Consider the following 17,673-nt stretch of genomic DNA (forward strand, 5'->3'; position numbering starts at 1 on the left):
CTACAGTTGGTGCCCATTGCTGCTAATGGAGCAAAGACATGATTGTGGAAACCATAAATTAAACGTCTGTATGCATTTTATTGTACTTTTTTATATCACTTACCTACTCGGCAATAACCGTATAATATACAGCGAGACATTTTTCACAATAAATATGATACTCTTTTCGAATGAAAATTATACGTCATGCCAAGGATTTATAATCTAATATACGTCCTTGGTCATGCCTACAAAGTATGATTTGATGTATTATGAGTGGTAAAGTAGATATTAAGAGTGGTCGTTATGTTTGTTTTGGACACAAAAATAATATCTAAATGCATGTGTATGTTTGAAATAATTAGAAACCTACAAAAAAAGTACAGAAAATTATGCCCGTGTGATTTCTGAGGTAGTGCTTCACTACGACACATAGGCACCATTTCGTACCCGGCCGAAAGGTTACTAGGTCGGGTACGTATATTCGTTCTAGGGTGGGTGGTTACGTTACGTAATCTTCAGAATGATCCCCTCACTTAAAAAAATAATAAGTCCAATTTGCATACTTAAAGTCATCTACAAAAATGTACGTCCTTGTGTTTGGCGATATTTAAACCAGAGACTTAATAGTTTTTTAAATCCTTAATATTGTAGACATAAATATTCAATCATAAGCTGTGAAATAAATTTTGATTTATATACATGTATTTTATTTTTTGGTGGTATACCTATCGAAATTTGATCTATTGAAATCACGCAAAAGCTGCAGATAACTATAGCATTTAAATCGAGTCAAAATTCATTTTGTCAGAAATATTTTAATTGTCAATCTGTTTAAAGTGAATAGTCGGGCAAAGAAAACCAGTCTAAATGCGTTCATTGGCCTTCCAAAAGTTCTCACATATTAATACGACGGCCAAGTTCTGCTTACGTTTCCCAGTTCTGACCAATAAAGTAAAGGAAAATTGAAAGCATTGAAAGCGAGGCTGCGTGTAAATGTAACCACGGACATAGTCAGCCGGGAGGACGTATTAGGATTCCTATACTTTAAATTAATTTCTTCGTACGCAGACAGATTTTGGCGAGAGATTTTATTTTTCCATTTCATAAGAAATTATACTGGATACATTCACACCATTTTTACCGACTTTAGCCATCCTTGCCCGACTGTTCACTTTAAGAGTAATTACTTCTTTTTATTTTCATCCAGTCAATTTATATCATATATATCTGAATGATATCATTACGTATATAGCTATGTGTAGAATTTTCTCCGCGTTACCAACGCCTGTGCCCTCTAACTGCTGATGTGTACAAGGATTATTTGTAATGATATATGAAAAATGTATATATGATTGTGGGTGTGAAATATGGTAGCTCGTTTTTTGTTTTTGTTTTGTATTCAATACAAAATTTACCTTAATATTTACGATTACAGATAAATTTTAATTAAAACTATAATAAAGTATACAATGTATGTAAAATCGGAGCGTAGATTCGAATTTGTGTCTCGAAATATGCAACAAGTAGCAAGATTTAATGCTTGTGTTTCACAGTTTTTGTAGTTGATATTGTCAATTTTATGTGTGACCACTTATATTGAAAGAAATCCACTCTTCAAGCAATAATTTTTCTCGTAGATTAAGTACATGTGATAAGTATATTGTGTACTACACAGTAAACTTAATCCTAATAAAAAATAAAAAAAATTATCTATTTACTATACATATCAAGAAAACCGAGAATCCATTGGTCAAAATACTCAAATACGTAATTCATAACATGCCGAAATAAGTTTTTTATCGCCTCTACAAATTAGATAATGACTTCGGCGGAAATCGCGGCACGGTACAATTTCTAACTTTAACTTCATCGGTACAAAACAAGCACATGTGAGATCAAGATGGGCATAGATTTTTAGTTGATTTTCTCAAACTATAAATTTATTCACAAAAGAAATTTATTTTTAGAATATGAATTTTAAAACATCGTTTGATATATGTGACGAAGAAAAAGAAATGTATATTGGATTCCACTTCGGGTCAAAATCTGACACAAATTACAGACATATGCATCTTTAAGAGAAAAAAAATGTGCAGTAACACTATATAAGACTTGCCCAATGTCACATTAACTATATATTATTTGTCAGGTTAAGTGTCAATGATGACTCATCTCATTTTTGTTTGAAAGAAGACAAAGTTACATAGATTCTAAGATCAGTAGCGTGACAGCACGTTTTGTTTAAATTCAATCTAACAAAACAAAGGATCAAATATCGAGACTGGTATGTGTAAAGGACATTTCAAGGTGTGTTCTCTTAACTATGCATTACACAATTTTAAATCCTGTACAGGTAAACTACAAATGTACGGTGGCCCATTTGAGCCGTCAAATTACAACTTTTGATTGAAGTAGAACTAGTTGTACATTTATAACTTGACGAAGTGTACATAACCATATACTCTGAAGTAGTTGTGCATTTATCTACTTCAAGTAAACGGCCATGCACTCCCACAAGTTATAAATGTACAATGCACAACTACTTAATCAGCGGCCATCGTCAATACAATGGATTATATGTATACATGCCTTGCATCCCTTACAATATGAATTCCACCACAGTGGAAACAGAGACGGTTCGTGCGCAGCGGATAAAACTATAGCTATTATATTAACTCGTTTTACAAATATAAATAGTGAGGCTCGTGTTGAAGCATATATAGAGTACACAAATGATCCTGTAATTAAATGTTTCGACTTTTAGCATAGGTTACCACAACGAAATTTTGCTAAGATTTGTTTATGATTTATTCTTAAATGTACGATACTGTACGTTATATGGTTATTTACATTTATTTGGCCAATGTCATTCCATAGTCGTCGATATCAGTCGGCTGTATCTTCCTGGATAAATATATACCATGCTTTAAGAAGGCACTGTTTAACATTAGGAATAGGTACATAGAAGTCGAACAACGATCGTTAGGTAAGTTATTTGTCTACCCGACATTCCCAGCTTCTCCATTTCCCTTTTGACCACTGATGATTTTTTTTGAGTCGTCAGCCACAGCCTACACACCTCTATTTTTTGTTTCACATTACAAAATCTCCATCCTAGATCATCCTTTGTGACGACATTGGATGCATTTGTACCGGAACCGAGAAAGTAAAGGAACGTTTTTTTAACAACTGGACGAAACGGTATTTATGAATAAAATATTAAAAACATTGGCACGACGGTAGATTTTGTTAGTTCTCGTGCGGGTTTGTTTGTTTGATTAATTAACGCTGATTGTTTATCTCGAAAAATCTGTACATGTGGCAGCTGTAAATTTTGTAAGAAATTACCAGATCAGGCCAATGATATGATGGAGGAAACGGAGGAACCATCAGACAATAGAGAGGAGAAAATTAGAAAAATAAGACTAGAACAACTCACCGACTGGTTTCAAGGTCACACAGCTGAAGAGTGGATTGAAGGTCAAAAGGAGGACCCAGACCTGAAATACATGTGGGCATTAAAACGGAGCGGTAAAACGGCCTTAGTGGAAAGAGGTAGCCCCTATGTCAAAGGTGGTAAAATGTTATTTGGCCAAGTGGATGCGTATAGGGTTCAGAGAGGGAATATCATACTTGTTTGTTTGTTTGATTAATTAACGTCCTATTAACAGCTATGGTCATGTAAGGACGGCCTCCCATGTATGCGGTGTGTTGCGTGTATGTTGTGCGAGGTGCGTGTTTCGGGAGACTGCGGTATATTCATGTTGTGTCTTCTTGTATAGTGGAACTGTTGCCCTTTTTATAGTGCTATATCACTGAAGCATGCCGCTGAAGACACCAAGCAACACACCCCACCCGGTCACATTATACTGACAACGGGTGAACCAGTCGTCCCACTCCCTTTTTGCTGAGCGCTAAGCAGGAGCAGAAACTACCACTTATACAGACTTTGGTGTGTCTCGGCCAGGGGACAGAACCCAGAGCCTTCCTCATAGTGGCGAACGCTCAACTCAAGGCCAAAAGTGAGGCGGTGCCAAGGGAGGCATTAGGAAGGATAAAGTCAGTTAGGAAGAATAGAAAAGATAAGATCCTAAATTTAGTCGCCTATTACGATCATGCAATAGGGGCAGCAGGTACAATTCTAACGCCCTGGCATTTCTATATTCAGAAATTCGGTAAATCATAATCCAAGATATTTGTATTTGTCGGTAATGTCGATTAGCAGATAACCACAAATAAAATGAAAGTTAGATACGCACTAGTTGTCATAGCTTATAGTGAAGTATCGTGCAATACCATTTGCGTAAAATAAAATAGAGACATTGAAGGCTATTTCGGCAGCCAGGTCGTTTATATAAATCGTAAAAATTGTCGGCGAAATATTACAGCCTTGTTTTACGCTATTTGTGACGTCAAACCAATCATCAAGGAACAGGTACGTGTCAAATTAGAACAATGTTTTACGCTATTTGTGATAGGGCTACCAGTGGTAGCAGTTGAGTCATGAAACGTGCAGTCATTATTTTGATTTGTCGATAATATCAGTTTGATTGACAGTTTCCAGGTACTTTGTTTCCAGGCACAACGAGAGGATCAGCTCACGTGTCACCCTTACCTGTATGGATGGAGATGGACCCCTGTGGTCAGCTAAAGCTACATGATATTTACCATGACTTCCAAATACCAATAATTTCGTGATTAATTAGCCGTATTATAAATCCTTGGTTATTGGCCAGTGTTGTGACACCTGCGGATTGATGTGGTCCATACAGTATACATGGGAAGCGTATACGTAATTATCATTAGTAACCATGGCGACAACCTACATGTAAAACTGAATGACCTGACACTCAGAGAGGAGGGAGAGAGTAGTACAGTTGTAAAAAGGTTAATCGTAAGATGAAAAGAACATTAACGTGTTACTTATTCTACTCTCTTCAGAAAGGGCTTAAGTAAGAAATCTGAACGAAAGTTGCATTGTATCCCCATTAAATATACATAATCCTCTATCTACCGCCAGCCTCAGCCTCCAGGTAAAAATTGTACAGGGTTATAGGTCGTTCATCGCCGTTCCCACAAGCCTTTGTTCCTCATTGATAGCCATTTTAATTTTAACTTAAGAAGAAGATAGTTTAAGACAATACTATTTAAAAAAAACTTATGAGTTAACAAAAATGCATCACAGTCTTGTTAGAAAATCGGAAAAATAACGATCCCTGATGCGGCTCCTCCGGCGTATCTGGATCACAAGGACGTAGATGAGTACAGTATCGCCTTTTAATAATGGTAATTATCATTTAATTTTACACGTTCCTATATTCCAAGAGGACACAGCAGGCTTTCAACTTCAACTACTATTTATGCCACAGTTTCTTTAAATTCCAATTCATTTGCTGTATGACAGAAGGTGCATATCAAAAGTGTAAACAATAGAATATGGAATCTCTATTTAGGCACTATATTTTATGACAGGAAGATATTATGACGCCACCAGCCGATACTGGTTCCGGACAAAACAACCGTAAAGGTACATACAAGTAAATGCAGCAGAAAACTGCCTAAAATACCGCTGAACCCCATCAGAGAGAGAGCTTCAAAAAGTCTGCAAAGGAATTTACTTACACCCTTTTATACATACATGGTGGATAACACATTAAATCAATTATTACTTCAAACGATTTTCGTTATGCTGGAGCTAAAATAGTTATCTATGGATACTAATACATTTACGTTATAAAAATAAATAGATGGAATAGATAGACAGGTGTATCATGACACTATTAAAATAATGCATTGTTAGAATTTTTTACCGATATCAGAACTGAGATTGTGGTCTTTATAGTACAATACTCTATGCTACACAAATTTACCTAAACGGACACGATATATAGTGGTCCACTGCGTCCAGTGGACTACACTGTACCATCATATTTGTGGTCCACTGGATACGGTGTTCAGCTGTGGAGAGGACAGCTGTCCACTCTTGTCCACTTTATAGAGTGGACAGCTGTCCACTGGGTGGACATTTGAGTGGACAGCTGATTTCTGCCCATTGGACAGAGTGGAAAGATCCCGTCCACCTGGCCTGTACTGTACAAACCCGATTCGGAGTTATTACGAATGAATTGTATAAAGACACCAGCTTTGCTAAACGAAAACGCAGAGATGACTCGAATGACAAGTGACATACGTATTCTAGTAAAAAAAAAAACAATGTTGCATGTATGACCGCCAATTCCGGACAGCCGGTCGGCAATTCCGGACAGGTGGATTACAATATTCTAACAACAATATCTTAAGATTGTGGTATTACACAGGAATCAAAATAGTATATGTATAGTTATGTTTGTGTTTATATATCACATGTACTTTGAATTGATGATTAGGAAGAATAATATATTGCCGCTATTGGACCACATGGCCATATGTGGACATTTGAAATGCAAAATTATGGGTTTTTTTCTTATTCAATGTGTGTTTCAGTCAAAACCAATGTAACTACATTAATATTTATGTTTGTATATATATATCAATGTACTTTAAGTAGATGATTAGGAAGCATAATATATCGCCGCTATTGCCGGGACCACGTGGCCAAATGAACATGACCACGTAAGTGTATTCGTATGGACATTTTAAATGCAAAATCATTTTTTTTCTTATGCAATGTGTGTTGGTGCTAAATAAATGTAACTACGTGTAACTCATTATGATAACATGATATTAAAGTTGTATGGTCTTAACTTTCGCTCTTTTTGTCATAGTGAAAACCATATTTTTCTCCGACTGTCCGAGTTTTAAACATTCTGATTTTACAACTTTTTATAAAGTTGCAGCACTGGGAGAATTATTCAAAACCGAGAATATATGATCCCTAGATTTCTGCTCTCTTATAGGCCGACATGTGCTTTTGGGGAGCTAGATCATATTAAATGTTTAAGTGACATATCGTTACAGAGAAATCAAAAGGCAATATAACTTGAAGTAAATTTTAATTTCGCGGTGTTAACCAACTTGAACATATACGTACAGTAGTCGTAGTGAACAACAACGCTTGTCAAATCAATTCTTCAACACTTTTTATTTAATTTAATGCACATCATTTTTAATTCAATTTTGCTCTTTCAAAATTGTTATCAATATGCACGTGATGTTTTTTTGATGATTTATGTCAATTTGTTTGTATGATTAGCTCCATGCTAAATATGCCATCCTCAATAAATAAAGTATTATCATTATTATTATTAAAACAAAAACACTTGAAATACAATATATGTCAATGGAATGATTTTTTTTCTTTTCATTTTTTCTGTTTCTTTTCTTCGCGTTTTGCCTTTCTTTCCAGTTTTGCTAATTCTAGTTTTTGTTTCTTTTCAAAAGCCTCGCGTTTCTCTTTGATGATTGAATCGCTTGTAAGTAATCTGTACGATTTTATTGACGCGCGACCACGCTTGCTTTGAAGATTTTCAGTTTTACCCTTACTCTTTTCAGGTGTGAAGATCTCCTCAACGTTAGAGTTCCATAATGTAGAATCGGCGATAAGAGCAACGCCGTTGTCATCGGCTGTTGCAATAATTTCAATTTCTCCTGATTTTATTAATTCTAATAATTGCTGAGGGTCATCTACAGGAGGACATAAAGAAGTAGATAAGTCCGTTGAGGGAAGTTCTGAAGAAATTGAGTTAATAGTGTCGAGCGAAATCTCCGTGGGAGAAACAGTTGTGGATGAATTTGCTGTGAACATGTCTGTAGCGAGAAGATTTTCGTCGGCGACAGAAACACTTGACGAGCTTAGGCTCGGTGACAATAAGGTAGTGACAGGTTGAAATATGCCAGAGGAAATAGATGGCACAACATGGGATCGAGAGGTGTCATTAGGCGGCAGAGGCAGGAGATCGAGAGGTGTCAGTAGTTACAAGGATACGCTGGCAGAGACAGGGGATCGAGAGGTGTCAGTAATCGGCAGAGATACGCTGACAGAGGCAGGGGATCGAGAGGTGTAAGTAGTAGGCAGAGACAGGGGATCGAGAGGTGTCAGTAGTCGGCAGAGATACGCTGGTAGTTGGAGGCGAAGGCTTATCGAAAAGATGGCTTGGCGCGTAAGCACTTCTGGGTATCGCGTCTTTGTTTACGGGGAAGATGCCACACCCTCTAAATCCACTTACGATATTGGTAGTAGTAATACCTGCCTCCCAAGCCTGACATAACAAAGATGGAAAAGTCCACTTGTTGATGACATTACAAGCGGAGGCACTCAGGAAATCGGAGCAGGCTCGGTTGTACGCCTTATTAAATGGGCCAAATACAGACCTATCGAGATGCTGTAAAAAGTGTGTTGTGTGCGGCGGTAGAGCTAATATATGAATATTTTCCGATTCTGCGAGTTCCAACAACCCAAGAGTTTCATGAGACCCATGCCCATCAAGGATTAAAAGCTGTGGCCTTTCAGGCCCACAGTTAGGCAAAAACACCCCCGGAACCATTCCTCCCCAAGTTCCTCGTTCATCCAAGCCTTGTCATTGAAGGTCCACACGGACATAGGAGGGGCAGCCGCGGTATTATATCCGTACAGACTTTTCTTTGTCTTGCCTTTCACGATGATCATAGGAGGCATGGCATCTCCCTTTGCGTTCACTGTTGCCATTATTGTAATATTAGTTCTATCATTTGCAGTTCTGTCGACAACACTTTTTTATCCTTTCGCGGCAATTACACGCACGGGCGTATGTGTAAGTTGCTTACCCGTTTCATCAGCATTCCAGATGCGTTCGGGTGCATTCTGGAGGTTTAACTTTGCGACAACTTCAGATAAAGTATGGAAATAATTATCTACGACAGAACTGTTGAGCATCCGTGCTCTAACCGTTCCTAACGGTTCTGGCTTGCGTAGTGTTAGGTCTGGGTGGCGTGCTTTCAATCCATTCCACCAGTGGAGCCCCATTCTTGAAAACGGAGGTGTTCATTCTCTGGCACAAGATTCCGGTCCTGGTTAAAAGTTGCTGTCGCGACACTCCAAAACCCCGGTCGGCACTTGTCTTTATGTTTGAAACAATCTTCTTTTCAACATCCTCTGGAAGGGAAGGTTTTCTCCCTATCTTAGCATCTATTTCTGATTTGTTTGTTACCTTGTCACTTAAGGTAGACTTGGCAATTCTGTATTTTATTGCAGCTTTGCGGACTGAAAGCCCTTCCCTCACAGCATTAACGGCAAGTGCCAAATTTTCTTCAGAGTGGACCTGACGTTTTTTTATATTCTTTCTCTGTTGAAGACATTCTGCAAATAAGTATGTATATAATATTAAATAGACATATAAAACTTTCTCTACAGACAAAATATGACAACTATTAAATATTTATATGTATGGAGCTTACAAGAAAACAAGAAAGTATGTAACATATTTTAATAAAAATACATTCACAACGAATTAGAAGTTTGTTTTTATTTGTTAACATCTATGTATAGCTACATGTATTCAAAGAACAAGAAATGTTTATATTACTTTATTATTCTATCTTATATCTTTTTAATTGTAACCAAATCATTGAAAGTATACATGTAGTATTAACTGTTTTATGATATTTGAAGCAATCATTACATTAAAGCGAATAGTCGGGCAAAGAAGGGCTAAAATCGGTAAAATGGTGTTAATATATCCAGTATAATTTCTTATGAAATAGAAAAATGAAATCCCCCATCAAAATCGCTCTGTATGCGAAGAAATTAATATTTATTATGGGAATCCTAATGCGTCCTCCCGACCGGCTATCAGTGCAGTTCAATCTTAACGCATGCGCAACATCCACCACTCTCCGTAGTAAAAGGCATGCGCAACATCCACCACTCTCCGTAGTAAAAGGCAATGGAGCAGCGACAATCCCAACAAATGACTCGGTAAACATTACGACGCATGGAGAGTGTTAATACAACTTGCTATAGTGAAGAGAACAGTTCAAACGAGCACGCGGCTCCGGACCGCTACTGCACGTACCTAGGCCTACTACCCGGTACTCCCTGCTCAGCTGATAGTGAGTGAGTCTTCGTATTTTGATCATTATGTAAATAGTCCATAGCAGTATTTTTTCATGAATGAGTGGTCACATATGGTCACATGTTTCATACCTGTTCCCCAATCGCGTAAAACGTAACCCTGGGGTAAATAGCGGTTCTTTCGTGGGGCCTCTTTAGGGGTATACGTAATGAATGCCCTGTATATTTATAAAATGTACCGTTGTAATGCATGTACAGTTAGAATGTTACCGCTAGTGCATTATCAAGCTAAGATTTTTTTCAATTAATCTATAATATTATGCTACCGGTCAATTCATACAGTTCTGATGTATATATTTATAGATTTTTAATTTGCAAATTATTGTTCTGTATATGTTCTGGTAGAGTTATACACATACATTGTATGTAGGATTTACATTGTAGGTTAATTGGTAAAATTGTATTGTATATGTTCTGATATACACATATACATATGTACATGTAGGTTTTAGCTTGTTCTTTAGATATATTTGGAGGACACATACAGTATTATTTCTGGTCATAATAGTAAATAGTGTTATTTTTATTTCTATTTTTTATTATTATTTTTATTTTTAATTCGCCGAATCGTACCAAACACGCCTTTGGATGAGGATTGCCTCTTAGATGACTCAAACTTTATAAATAAAACGCGCAATATAGAGCTGAGACTTATTCAATATATCGGCAGTTACTTTTTTCCGGGGTTTAATCCGCCGGTCGCCGATAACTACTTTTCCTATCATTCTTAGGACACTCAGTGCGTGCTAAAATTTTGTGTCATTATTCTGTGTGTAAATGTGAGTTTTACGAGGATTTACTTGTGTGAAAAGGAGTATATATTCCCGATTAATACAGGTAAGGTCAAATACTAGTGATTTGGGTTTTTTTTTCTTAACTAATGTTACGGCTGTACATATAAAATTATTTTTGTTAATCAGTTAATATGCAGGTATGATATGATATCAAGAAAACTAACGCATCAATTTAACTTTACTGTAGTATTGTAATTTTTGCAATGATATATAAAAAATGTTTTTCTTTTTTCGGTAAAAAATGTTTCCGGATTCAACATACCGCTTTTTGGTTCAAATATTCCTATGCGACTTCCTGTTCTAAATTTACTTCCGGCGGTATTGGTGTGGAATCAAGTGAAAGTAAGGTGTGAGAGTTAGTAGTTGTACGACTTTGACCAAGTAAGGTGTGAGAGTTAGTAGTTGTACGACTTTGACCACAAATGTTCGTCTTTGTTCCTTTTTTCGTTTTTCTTCCTTACTCTTTCCCCTTTCCTTTCTCACTGTAACGAAGAGTATGCAGTAATATGAATTTAAGGCAATGCCTCAGAAGAGCGCAGCTACTTTTAAGAAATGCAAATATAGGATTATAACCTCAGAATGAGATTAAAACTGTTTTAACTTGTAGTCCGATCATTGATTTTTAGGTCACCTGAGACGAAGTCTCAAGTGACCTATTCTAATCGCCTTTTGTCCGTCGTCGTGCGTCGTCCGTCGTGCGTCGTATGTCCGTAAACAATTTACATTTTCGACTTCTTCTCCAAAACTGCTGAAGCAATTTCAATGAAATTTTGCACAAACCTTCTAAGGCATAAGGCCAATCAAAATTGTGAATTATATGGTCCCCACCCCCCAGGGGGCTGTGGGAGGGGCCAAAAGGGGTAAAATTGAGTAAAATTTCAAAAATCTTCTTCTCTACTCACAGATGTGGTAGAATCAAATACTCTTCGTAGATAGAAAGGTCTTAAAGTCCTTTACAAAAATTGTGAATTATATGACCCTGGGGTCTCTAGTTTCCCCCTGGGGAGGGGGTTAAGTTTACTATATTTTATATTGAGAAAACTCTTTTTTGCACATTATTTGGTCATTTGTAATAGGAAATGAGTCAAATATTGTCAGAATTATCAGTATGAGATGGCCATATAATCCTATTAACAAATTTTCTATGACTGACCCCCAGGGGCCTTAAGGGCGGGGTCAAAAGGGGTCAAATAGGCTAAAACTTCAAAAATCTTCTTCTGAAATTCTGGAAATGGTAGAATCAAATACTTTTCATAAATAGAAAGGTCTTAAGGTCCTTTACAAAAATTGTGAATTATATGACCCTGGGGTCTCACGTTTCCCCCTGGGGAGGGGGTCAAGTTTACTATAGTTTATATAGGGAAAACACATTTATGAGCATTTTTTGCTCAATTTTCATTGGAAACGAGTCAAACTTGGTTAAGATTATTAGCCTGAGATAGCATTTTAATATCATATCCACATTAGTTCTGGCCGACCCCCTGGGGACAGAGGGGCGGGGCTAAAAAAGGGTCAAATAGGATAAAACTTCAAAAATCTTCTTCTGAAATTCTGGAAATGGTAGAAACAAATACTTTTCATAAATAGAAAGGTCTTAAGGTCCTTTACAAAAATTGTGAATTATATGACCCTGGGGTCTCACATTTCCCCCTGGGGAGGGGGTCAAGTTTACTATAGTTTATATAGGGAAAACACATTTATGAGCATTTTTTGCTCAATTTTCATTTGAAACGAGTCAAACTTGGTTTGAATTATTAGGCTGAGATAGCATTTTAATATCATATCCATATTGGTCCTGGCCGACCTCCTGGGGGCAGAGGGGCGGGGCCAAAAAAGGGTCAAATAGGCTAAAACTTCAAAAATCTTCTAAAATTCTGGATATGGTATAATCAAATACACTTTATAGATAAAAAGGTCTTAAAGTTTGTTTATAAAAATTGTAAATTATATGACCCTGGGATCTCCTGTTTCCCCTTGGGGAGGGGGTCAAGTTTACTATAGTTTATATAGGAAAAACACATTAATGAGCATTTTTTCTGAATTTTCATAGGAAATGAGTCAAACTTGGTTAGAATTATTAGCCTGAGATAGCATTTTAATATCATATCCACATTGGTCCTGGCCGACCCCCTGGGGGTAGAGGGGCGGGGCAAAAAAGGGTCAAATAGGCTAAAACTTCAAAAATCTTCTAAAATTCTGGATATACAGTGGAACTTCCCAAAACCGAACCTTCTGAGAATTTTTCTTGCATAAATCAAAAGAAAATGAGTCCAGTATGTATTACAAACAAAACAAAAAAAGTGAAAAAAAAAACAAAAGAAATAAGACAAAATGTATAATAAAAAAGGAGATAAATAGCATTGAAATAAAAGTATACAATGTATTTATTGGCATTTTTCATCTTCTATATTTAATGTAAGCCTTAATAAACATTTAAAAATACAAAATGAGCCACCAATGCAAGGCCTATGGTAATAACTAAAGTAAAATCATAATTTGTTAACAAAATATGTTTTTGTAATTATTTTGCATATTATTGATATTTATACATCTCTGACATGTCGCGAAAAATGCCGCGTGCAATGCTACCGCTTTTGAGTCAAAAATCTACCTCTTTTTGCTCACCAAAGGTTAACATGTCTGACCTTCTCAAAACCGATCACCTCTAGAAACCGAACATGGATGTCATGTACGGAATTAATTCTTCTTTATTAATGGTATATAAAACTTCCCAAAACCGATCCCTCCCAATTCCGAATACCGGACCGATTTCGAGATCGAAATAGTCAAATGTAACTAAAATACACTTCTGAAAACCGGCCTTACCTGAGCGACACCGATAGATTGCATTGAGGTCTGATCAACCGACCGTGAAATACACACGTACCTGTACCATAGTTGTCGCATGCCATGTCCTGGGGCATGTATACAGATGTGAAGGTTATAGGTACATGGTAATTATACCCGAGATGGGGGTGTAATTATTTGATAATGTCTATTGTTTAGATATTTAACGAAGGTCTACCACGTGCACGCGGTTTGTTTACTGTGGGAAAACAAGCAGAGCTAGTAATAAAGAGAAAGTTTCGTATTCAAATCACACGGGTTTTTTATTTACTTATGTAGTCGTCGGATAACGTAAATTATCTGTATGAAGAAGCCGAAGCCATGTATTGTTTTAGAAAACGACTATGTCACATAATGACCGGCATCGACTGATCATCGTGTACTTAGACCATATAATTTGATTCTTGACTTAACTGGAAGCGATCGGCCGTATGTAAACTGTAGGTTAGTGCAGACGAGAACATCCCCAAGAACATTCACGCAACTAACTAACTAAACTACGTTTATAAGCGGTAACAAAGTCAAGATTGTTGTAATCCATTCCTTTTAAACGTATGATTCTCTCTTTTGTGGTAACATTTACATTAACAATTAATATCGGTCGGTTTTAACGAACACTAGCCATACATGCGGTACACTAGTTTAAAAACGACTTCCAATCGATTAAATTCGGATCGTAATGATCGGTATTCGGTTCACTTCTCCAAACCGAACCCTCTCTAAACCGACCGAAATTATATGCACAGATCATGATCGGTTTCGGGAGGTTCCACTGTAGTAGAATCAAATAATTATAGATGGAAAGGTCTTCAGGTGTTTTATAAAAACTGTGAATTATATGACCTTGGGGTCTTACGTTACCCCCTGGGGAGGGGTCAAGTTTACTTTAGTTTATAAGGAAAAACATATTTGTGAACATTATTTGCCCAATTTTCGTAGGAAATTAGTCAAACTTGATTAGAATTATTAGCCTAAGATATAGCATTTTAACATCCATATCCGTCCTCGATGACCCCCTGAGGGACCAGAGGGGCAGGACCAAACAGGGTCAAATTGATTAAAATTTCAAAAAATACCTCTAAATTCACAGATTTGATGGAAGCAAATACTCTTCATAGTCTAAAAAGGTCAAATTTATAAATCACTGACCAACTTCAAGGCCCAGCATATAGTGTTTATATGTCTTTAATTTGTTTTATTATTTGTTTCATTATATATTCTAACTCAGGTGACCGTTAAGGCCCATGGGCCTCTTGTTAGTAAATGCTATTCTTCAATATTTGTGTCTAGCAGTCGTCATATACAGGTCAGAAAGAAATATTCAACTGGATTATTTCATTTTTTTTTCTATCTAGTTTCTCTCCATTGCCGAAAACTCGGCAACATGCCATGTATCAAAAATCCGCGGGAATATGTGGCGTCATCTTTAGCACCAAGCTTCCTGACGTCACGGCTGACGGTGCCGTGCGCTTGGCAACACACAGACAGAATACCATTTTGACCAGTACATTTATTTTGTCGTTCTTATCCTTGTGTAGTTATCTAAAACAACTTACAGTAATTTCAAAGTGTATCCTGGTGATAAGTTTTGCCTACAGAGAAAATTTAAAATATCGTCGTGCTGATAACGAGAATTAAAACATGGCTGCCTGCATGGAGGCGCGAGACTTTTCCCGCGGGACACGATTTCAAAGTCCAAGGAGTACTGGAATGTATTGGATTCTATATGCTCACACACGTGTTATGGTTAGTAGAGCTTCGCTCTACGCTCTTACTAGTGCACTACTTCTTAGCAAACCCTCTCTCTACCCTGGTAAGTCTCTTTATTGTTTGGTGCGAACTGGCAGAACTGAACTTGTTGATTTTCATCTATAAGTGGAGGGTGTAATGATTATGTCGGCTAACGTGCAAGGGCTATCGAGTAGAGAAAAACGTAAAGATGTTTTTTCATACTTAATGAATTCTAATTATAATATTTTCTGTTTACAAGACACGCATTTCACCGAAGATAAAGAAGAGTTCATCAAAAACGAATGGGGATATAATGCTTATTTTTCATCTTTTCGTGGAAATTCTCGTGGTGTGGCCATTCTCTTTAACAATAACTTCGAATTTAAAGTTCATAAAGAAAAGATTGACAAGACTGGAAATATTTTAGCACTTGAGATAGAAATTGAAGGTTCACATATTTTACTTGTTAATATATATGGTCCTAATCAGGACAGTCCTGACTTCTATGCAAAAATTTCTGATATATTAGAAGAATTCAACTGTGCACATGTTATTATATGTGGTGATTTTAACCTTGTTCTAAACCCTGATCTTGACTATGACAACACATATAAAAATATTAATAATCCTAAAGCTAGAGATAAAATTTTGGAAATAATTGACAATTTTGGTCTTATTGATGTGTTTAGAGAACAACATGAAAATGTCAAGAGATTTACATGGAGAAAAAAGAACCCGATTAAGCAAGCACGTTTAGATTATTTTATTGTTTCAGAAAGTTTATTACCCAGTGTTAACTATTCAGGTATAGACCCTGGCTACAGATCGGATCATTCATTTCCAAAAATACTAATGAAGTTGAATAATTTTAAAAGAGGTAAATGAACTTGGAAATTTAATAACTCACTTACATACGATTTAGAATACTTGAAAATGGTAAATGATTGTATTGATGATGTCAAGAAACAGTACTGTCTACCTATTTATGATTTAAATAACATTGAAACTATTTCTAATTCTGAGATCCAATTTACGATTACTGATCAATTATTCCTAGAAACACTACTTATGGAAATTAGAGGAAAAACATTATCATACTCAGCCTTTAAGAAAAAGCAGCAAAATTTTCAGGAAGATTCTCTCAGGAAAAAGATCATAGATCTTGAGGAACAGGAAATTATGAACTTAGATGAGTTAAATGAAAAAAAGAAAGAGTTAGAAAAAATAAGATCCCATAAAATTAAAGGAAGTTTCATAAGAGCAAGAGCCAAATGGACAGAAGAAGGGGAAAAACCCACAAGTTATTTTTTCAATCTAGAAAATAGAAACTATACATCAAAAATTATTCCAAAACTACAAACTGATAATGGAGACATTATATCTAAACAGGAAAACATACTGGAAGAAGTTTGTTCTTTTTATAGAAATCTATATAATGTTTCAAATACAACTGATGCACACAATGTTAATTTAAATCAGTATCTTAATCATTATGATGTTCCAAAGCTAACTAAAAATGAGTCTGACGATTTAAAGGGGAAATTTCGCTTAAAGAGGCAGGTAATACTTTAAAGAATATGAAAAACAATAAAAGCCCTGGATCGGACGGTTTCACAACTGAATTTTTTAAATGTTTTGGGGGAAAATTAGGTGATTTTATTATTAGGTCGATAAATTTTGGGTATCAGACAGGGCAACTTTCAATTACGCAGAGACAAGGAATTATAACTTGTATCCTAAAGCAGAAAAACCTAGACACTTTATCAAAAATTGGAGACCAATTTCGCTTCTTAATATTGTTTACAAAATTGCATCTGGAACTATAGCCAATAGAATAAAAACTGTTCTTAATAAATTGATAAATGATGATCAGACTGGTTTTATTTCAGGACGTTATATTGGTGTGAACACAAGATTGATATATGATATTATGCAATATTCTGAAGAAAATGATATACCGGGTATGCTACTGATGATTGATTTTGAAAAAGCGTTTGATTCAGTTTCTTGGCTATTTATTGAAAAAACTCTTGTTCTCTTTGGTTTTGGCAAAAGTATTATCCATTGGTTTAAAACTTTACACAAAAATGTTCACTCTACAATAAATCAGGGGGGGGGGGGTAACTTATTTTCATTCTTTGACATTAAGAGGGGCTGTAGACAGGGGGACCCATTGGCACCATACCTATTTATACTCTGTGCAGAAGTGCTAGCCACAAAATTAAGAAATAATGAAAATATAAAGGGTATGAATATTGAAAACTGTCCTAT

General features: G+C 36.2%; 1 long non-coding RNA gene and 1 pseudogene across 1 annotated transcript; one reads left to right on the forward strand and one right to left on the reverse strand.

Moving 5' to 3' along the window:
* The window catches only part of LOC138315873 (uncharacterized), a 173,230-nt pseudogene that overhangs the window by 13,609 nt on the left and 141,948 nt on the right, over positions 1–17,673 (reverse strand).
* On the forward strand, positions 2,841–9,256 carry LOC138315875 (uncharacterized). The gene is made up of 2 exons (XR_011207547.1): positions 2,841–3,183; positions 4,562–9,256. It is a non-coding gene; the product is annotated as an uncharacterized lncRNA (long non-coding RNA).

This window comes from Argopecten irradians, chromosome 2 (genome assembly GCF_041381155.1).
Source record: "Argopecten irradians isolate NY chromosome 2, Ai_NY, whole genome shotgun sequence".
Classification (NCBI taxonomy): Eukaryota; Metazoa; Mollusca; class Bivalvia; order Pectinida; family Pectinidae; genus Argopecten; species Argopecten irradians.